General features: G+C 38.6%; 1 protein-coding gene across 2 annotated transcripts in view; it reads left to right on the top strand.

Moving 5' to 3' along the window:
- Positions 1-3,777: 3,777 nt before the first annotated feature.
- The window catches only part of LOC145668064 (piwi-like protein Siwi), a 75,450-nt gene continuing 72,423 nt past the window's right edge, over positions 3,778-6,804 (top strand). Inside the window, exon 1 of one of the 2 annotated variants that reach the window (XM_081735564.1) lies at positions 3,778-3,927. The gene's annotated coding sequence lies outside the window, so the exon portion shown is untranslated. The other variant, XM_081735565.1, reaches the window with a different exon arrangement.

Here is a 6,804-nt window from a genome sequence, read left to right as displayed (position 1 = left end):
TTGCGGGAGTGAATATTCCCACTCAAGGGCGCCGATTTCTCTGTAAATTTGGGGGGCCCATTCAGATGCAGAAGGCATGTATATGAGGATTTTAAGGTAAATTGCATTCAAATTAAGCCAAATATTGTATGTTTATAAATAAAATGATGGGGTCCCAGTCCCCCTCGCCCCCCAGGATCGGCGCTCTTATTCCCACCAGGGGTAAAACTAGATCTGAAAAGGTAGGGGGACGGTAGGGAGCGGTATGACGTTACGCCGTCCCTCTGCCTATCTTAGCTCATAGATTTTTTTTTTAGGAATTGGGGGACGCCGTACATATTATTTGCAGGTCTGAAATTTACCATTCTTTAGTTTACGTTATGTTCCCCTTTGTTCCCACGTGTAACGTGGGTTCCTGTCACCACGGCATGGCGCGTCCTCAGGTTGCAGATCGAGGAGAAGGCCTCTAGATATAGAGGTTAGCTGCGAATATACTGAATAAGCAGTCGCGGACAGACGACTAGGAGTGGTCCTCCAGCTTGGGGGTTTGGGTAAGGCTAACACCCTCATCCTGTAAAAAAAGGTACTTGTTCAGAAACATTCACAAAAGCCTCGGACAAGGACTGATAACTTGGCACGACATCAGCAAAAGAAAATGGACATGAGATTTGGAACATGGAATATTAGAAGTCTTTATAGGGCAGGCGCGTTAAAATCTGTAACGAGTGAGTTAGAGAAATACAGGATGGACTTAGTAGGAGTTCAGGAAGTTAGGTGGGAAGGAAATGGATCTGAGAATTCCGGAAATTTTACGTTCTTTTACGGGGAAGGAAATAAAAATCACCAGTTAGGAACAGGGTTTTTCGTTCACAAACGAATATTACCAGCAATTAAACGGGTTGAATTTGTTACTGACAGACTTTCTTTTATTACTCTTAAGGGACGGTGGTGTGATATTATTGTTTTAAATGTACATGCTCCAACTGAAGATAAGGGTGACGATATAAAATATAGTTTTTACGAAGAAGTGGAACGGATATTTGACCAACTCCCGCGATACCATATGAAGATTCTATTAGGGGATTTCAATGCGAAGGTAGGACGAGAGGATATTTTCAAACCGATCATAGGAAACGAAAGTTTGCATAAGGAAAGTAATGACAACGGTGTTAGACTCGTGAACTTTGCAACATCCAAAAGTCTAATCGTGAAGAGTACAAAATTCCCACATCGCGAAGTTCATAAATACACTTGGACATCACCAGACGGAAAAACACATAATCAAATTGATCACGTTTTAGTAGATAGAAGAAGACAATCTAGCATAATTGACGTCCGGTCGTTTAGAGGGGCTGATTGTGACACTGATCACTACCTGGTAGCAGCGATAATACGGGAGAGATTATCGTTGAATAAAGGTAATACTCAATGTCCGAAAACGGAGAGATTTAATTTAAAGAAATTAGAAGAGAGCCAGGTAAGAGAGGAATACCAGATTGAAGTTTCGAATAGATTCTCGGTTTTAGAAGACTCGGAGTGCACTAGTGTTGAGGATACTTGGATTGAAATTAGAGATAGCATTAAAAGTTCAGCAATAGAAAAACTGGGACACGCGGAAATACGTAGGAACAAACCATGGTTCGACCAAGAATGCATTAAACTAGTAGAGAAGAGAAAACAGGCAAAATTACGGTGGCTACAAAATCCGAATGAAATAACTACACAAAATTTCGCAGATATCAGGCGGGAAACTTCCAAAACTTTTAGAACAAAGAAAGGGGATTTTTTGAAAGCTAAAATTAAGGAACTTGAAGATAATAGTAAAAATAAAAATATTCGGGACATGTATAAGGGGATCAGCGAATTTAAGAAAGGCTATCAACCTCGTGCTTATATATTAAAGAAATCTGACGGAACAGTTCTCACTGATACGGATAGCCTCTTAAATAGATGGAAAGATTTCTTTGACGATTTGCTGAACACGCAGCCAAAAACTAATGTGCGTGGAGAAAAGGAGATACACACCGCAGAACCGTATATTCCAGAACCCAATCGAACAGAAGTGGAAGCCGCTATAAAGAAATTAAAGAAACACAAATCTCCGGGTGTAGATGAAATTCCGGAGTTAATTTTAGCTGGAGGCGAAAAATTGTGGAACAAGATACACAAACTCATTCTCCTTATCTGGAACAAGGAAGAATTGCCACAAGAGTGGAAAGAGTCAATCATTGTTCCAATTCACAAGAAAGGCGACAAAACTGACTGTAACAATTATCGAGGCATTTCTCTTCTGTCAACATCCTATAAAATCCTTTCAAATATTCTGTTAGCAAGATTGACCCCATACGCAGATGAAATTATTGGAGATTATCAGTGCGGATTTAGACGAAATCGATCAACTATCGACCAAATATTTACCATTCGCCAAATACTCGAAAAGAAGTGGGAATACAATACCCCGGTACATCAACTATTTATTGATTTTAGAAAGGCTTACGACTCGGTTAGGAGAGAAACATTATACAACGTTCTTACAGACCTTGGAATACCGAGAAAGCTAATTAGATTAATTAAGATATGTTTAAGTGAATCCCAAAGTAAAGTCCGGGTAGGAAAATTTTTGTCCACGAGCTTCCACGTCGAAAATGGCCTGAAACAAGGAGATGCGTTGTCGCCATTATTATTTAACTTTGTGCTGGAATACGCCATAAGGAAAATCAAAGATAGCAACCAGGGCCTAGAGTTGAACGGCATTCACCAGGTTATGGCATATGCTGATGATGTAAATTTAATAGGGGATGATAGGAGAACAGTAGAAATAAATGCAGAGATATTATTAAACGCTTGCAGGGACATGGGTTTAGAAGTAAATGCAGAGAAAACTAAATACATGGAAGTGCGTCGGGACCGTAATACGGCAAATTGTGGAGGCGTTAAAATATTAAATAATACTTTTGATAAAGTGGATGCTTTCAAATATTTAGGATCAATATTAACAGACGAAAATCATATTCACGAAGAAATTAAATGTCGACTAAAAGCAGGGAATTCGTGTTACTATTCGGTTCAAAATCTCTTGTCGTCGCGAATTCTGTCGAGGAATTTGAAGCTTAAAATATATAAAACGATAATCATGCCTGTTGTTCTGTATGGTTGCGAAACATGGTCGCTTACTCTGAGGGAAGAACATAGACTGAAAGTATTTGAGAACAGGATCCTGAGAAGAATATTCGGACCCAAGAGGAACGAGAATGGGGAATGGCAGAAGCTTCATAACGAGGAACTACATAGTTTATACGGTTTACCCAACATTGTTAGGGTCGTCAAGTCTAGGAGGCTTAGGTGGGCAGGTCATGTAGCTAGAATGGAAGAAAGGAGAAACGCTTTCAAAGTCTTGACTGGTAGACCTATAGGAAAACGACCATTAGGAAGACCTAAGCGCAGATGGGAGGATAATATTAAGATGGATCTCGCAGAGATAGGAATACAAAGTAGAAACTGGATCCAATTAGCTAAGGATAGAAGTCAGTGGAGAGCTTTTGTGAACGCGGCACTGAACCTCCGGGTTCCATAGGCCATAGAGTTAGTTAGTTAGTTAGTTATGTTCCCCCACCCAATAATTTTTTGTTTGCGCAACCTATGCTCTTAATTCTGTCTATGGGTTTCTGTTGAAGCCACAATGTAAATAATGAAGTAATCTCAATTTTCGTGATATAATTGCTATTATTGCGTCTTATCTTTATGTTAAGCTATAATATTTTCTTTTTTTTTTAAAATTTTTATCAATGATAGCTAGATTCTTTCCATATTAGTACCTAAATGTTGTGACTTGTCAACACTGTTACCATTCAAACATCGAATATCGCAACCGCTTGCCGCTCGACACACAAAGAAGATTTATAGGTTGTGTAGGGTTACCAAATCGGAGGGGTTGCTGTGCTGTCAGTGGTGAGTTATAGGAAATAGTACGGGGTTACATTATAAAAATATATAGTTATATATTTAAATGTGAACTTTAAAATTATGTATCAAACCTATATCCCTTGTGTGTATGTTTCTTTGATTTTTTTATGGAAGTTTCTGAGTTTGTTGTATAAACAATCATCGTGCTGAAATTTTGATACAAAACCACGTGGTGAGAAAAGCTAGACTCAACAGGTGAGAAGTAAATTTATGCGCTTAGTTTAATTCAAGCATGCAGCTCAGTACTTTTAGATAAAGAGAGTTACATTCGTAATATTTTGAACAATTACCAAGTAGGCACAAAATTCATTTAGTGCGCTCTCCTATAAAGAAAGCGAAGTCTGTTTTCATTCATGATGTATTGAGGTGTGCATTATTCAGCAAAACAGTAAAAGGTGTACGAAAATTGTTTCTGCGGTCAAGGCTAAATGACTTCATTATTGTAAGGGTTCTAAACAAATTTTTAGTCTGATTATTGACGTTAAAATAACATGCAGTTTTTACTCTACGGATCCACATATGAAATGTACGGAAGAATTTGGAGAAGTCTTTAATTTGCCCATTGTAGTGTGTTTTTAAATGCAATATCTAATAATAGAAGAGGTGCTCGTTTATTGTACGGATCCTACATAATTTCATTGAGTATGTACAGGTTTTGTTAGTAAATACACGCTTGTGTCTTAATCAGTTTTGGGGCGTGGACTTCCGTTGTTTTGTGCAGATTCACTTCAGGACACTTTAAGTATTGTATTTACACCTTAAGAATTATAGTAAGAGTGCAGTTTGTGGAGATTTTAGGTATATTTTAGTTTCTTCCCCAATCTGGCAAATATAATATCTCCAGAGTTAGGGTCTACTTCACAAAACAGTTGAGCGAGTGAAGGGCATATTGTTTCCTATAAATGTTCTGCATATTATGAAAAAGACACTACCAGACTTATGGTGCGTGGTCACTAAATAGAACGAGTGCTGTCTAACAGTCATTGGAGGGGAGCGCGGAGATGCATCTTATTAGCATCACATTTTTACAAAATGTGAATTTGTATCTTTATTTTATGGGTTCTTTCGAGCAGACAGTTCTACCAAGTAGAAAGTTTATGGGCAAAATACGATGTGAAAAATTTTTCGTGAAGGGATGAGTGTAAATGTAAGTAATTACTGTCAGTGCACGACTTACTGAGATGAAGGGTGAATTTTACCGAATCCGCTCCAGTTATAACGTGATGTAGGCAGTTTCCTTGCGCATTGGGACTATTTTCGACCAAAGAAACACCCCGGTATATTTAAAGCAAAAACATTCTCTAGCATATTAACTTATTTTAGGAAGAATATATGTATATATAAGGAGCAAGAGGATAAATGTAAACTACACATGCTTTCTGATACATACCGAAGGTTAACTGGAGCGTTTATTATAAAGTTTATTCCCCGGGATTGCATTTTACAAAACTCGCTCCAGCTCTAATTTAATGCTATAGATAACATCCTTTCCAAAGGCACGTGTATTAGAAAGTGTCCCCCGCAGCTAAAGTTTACAAAACACGCTCCGGCTATAACCCAATTAACAAGTGGAGGCCGGGGCAAACTCTTCAAAAATTGTAATGATCATAAAGAAAATGGTAACTCTTTACTTTGGGCAAGGCGGTGATATCCTGTCAATAAGTAGTATTGCCGAGCGAGGGTTAGAGTGTCAGAACACTCGTATTTGACAACTAAAGCAACAGGTGGTGTAACACACGCACCGCGCTCCACTAGGCCCTGTACGTCACAGGCAAGAATGCATGCCTGTTCTATACGTCATATATTTCGACGATATTTAACCACATAAAGGAAGAAAAAAACTTCTGTCATCAGGATTGAAACAAGAACTACTGTTCGATGTGGGATACACTGGACCATGTATTGTAAAGTTTACGCGGAATGAATTTTTTGTTAGTGAAACATCTATATATAAGTGTGCTATTCTTATTTGTGTATAAACCCTCAGTCGCTAACGCGTCTGGTCCCTTGAGACACACCCCCTCGCTTCCACTTGGGCCCCCTACTGCGCTCTTGCCATGATTGTTAGATAGCGTTTGTGCTGTTTAGTTGTCACCAGCAGCTAGCAAAAGTTGGTTCGTATTTTATGAAGATTAGTTTTTATGCTGTACGTTCACGCTACACTGAACCCTCCTAAAGACAGTTTGCAAGTAGTAATGGATCTCCACATTTAGTGCTTGCTTTGCAGAAAGAAATGGAACGCTCTAACCTAACCTAAATGTGTAAGAAATGTCAGTTTGGTATAACAGTCTTTGTGTAACGCCATTTATATCTCAAAGATGTACTTTGTCATTGCCATCGATGTGATGTTATTAGCATGGTTGATATATGAGGGGGCAATTTTTTTTTTTTTTTAATATAAAGGTTGAGCTGTGTCCAGCGTTGTGGACTGCGTTAAAACTTTTTTTTTCTACTTTTATTCATTACGTTCTTACTGCGAGACCTGCCCATCTGCATAGAGATAGATTTTTAAATGAAAGTCTAACCCGTTAAGCACGGATTAGTCCATAAGGTAGCCAGCAACCACAGTGTATATAGTGTTTATCTGAAGTCAGTGTGCGGTGTAGTAAATATAGTTGAATTTGCGAATTTCAATTAAAGTTCAGTACGAAAAGAACCATCATCCAGAGAACAGTTTCCAGCGGCAAAATCAGCACGCCATTGGCCAATAACAACCACCACCAATAGAAACATAGCAATTAAGACTACAATATAAATTGTACGACCAGCACACCCCAACACATAGCTTTGAAGATGATACCGCTGCATGGTAACGGAAACACAGCAGAGCAGTTTTCACTCTGGCAGCAATCCCGAGAACAT

This window comes from Thermobia domestica, chromosome 13, assembly GCF_964235325.1.
Source record: "Thermobia domestica chromosome 13, izTheDome1.hap1.1, whole genome shotgun sequence".
Taxonomy (NCBI): Eukaryota; Metazoa; Arthropoda; class Insecta; order Zygentoma; family Lepismatidae; genus Thermobia; species Thermobia domestica.
The sequence above is the reverse complement of the archived record's forward strand: the minus strand, read 5'-3'. Positions and strand labels throughout refer to the sequence as shown.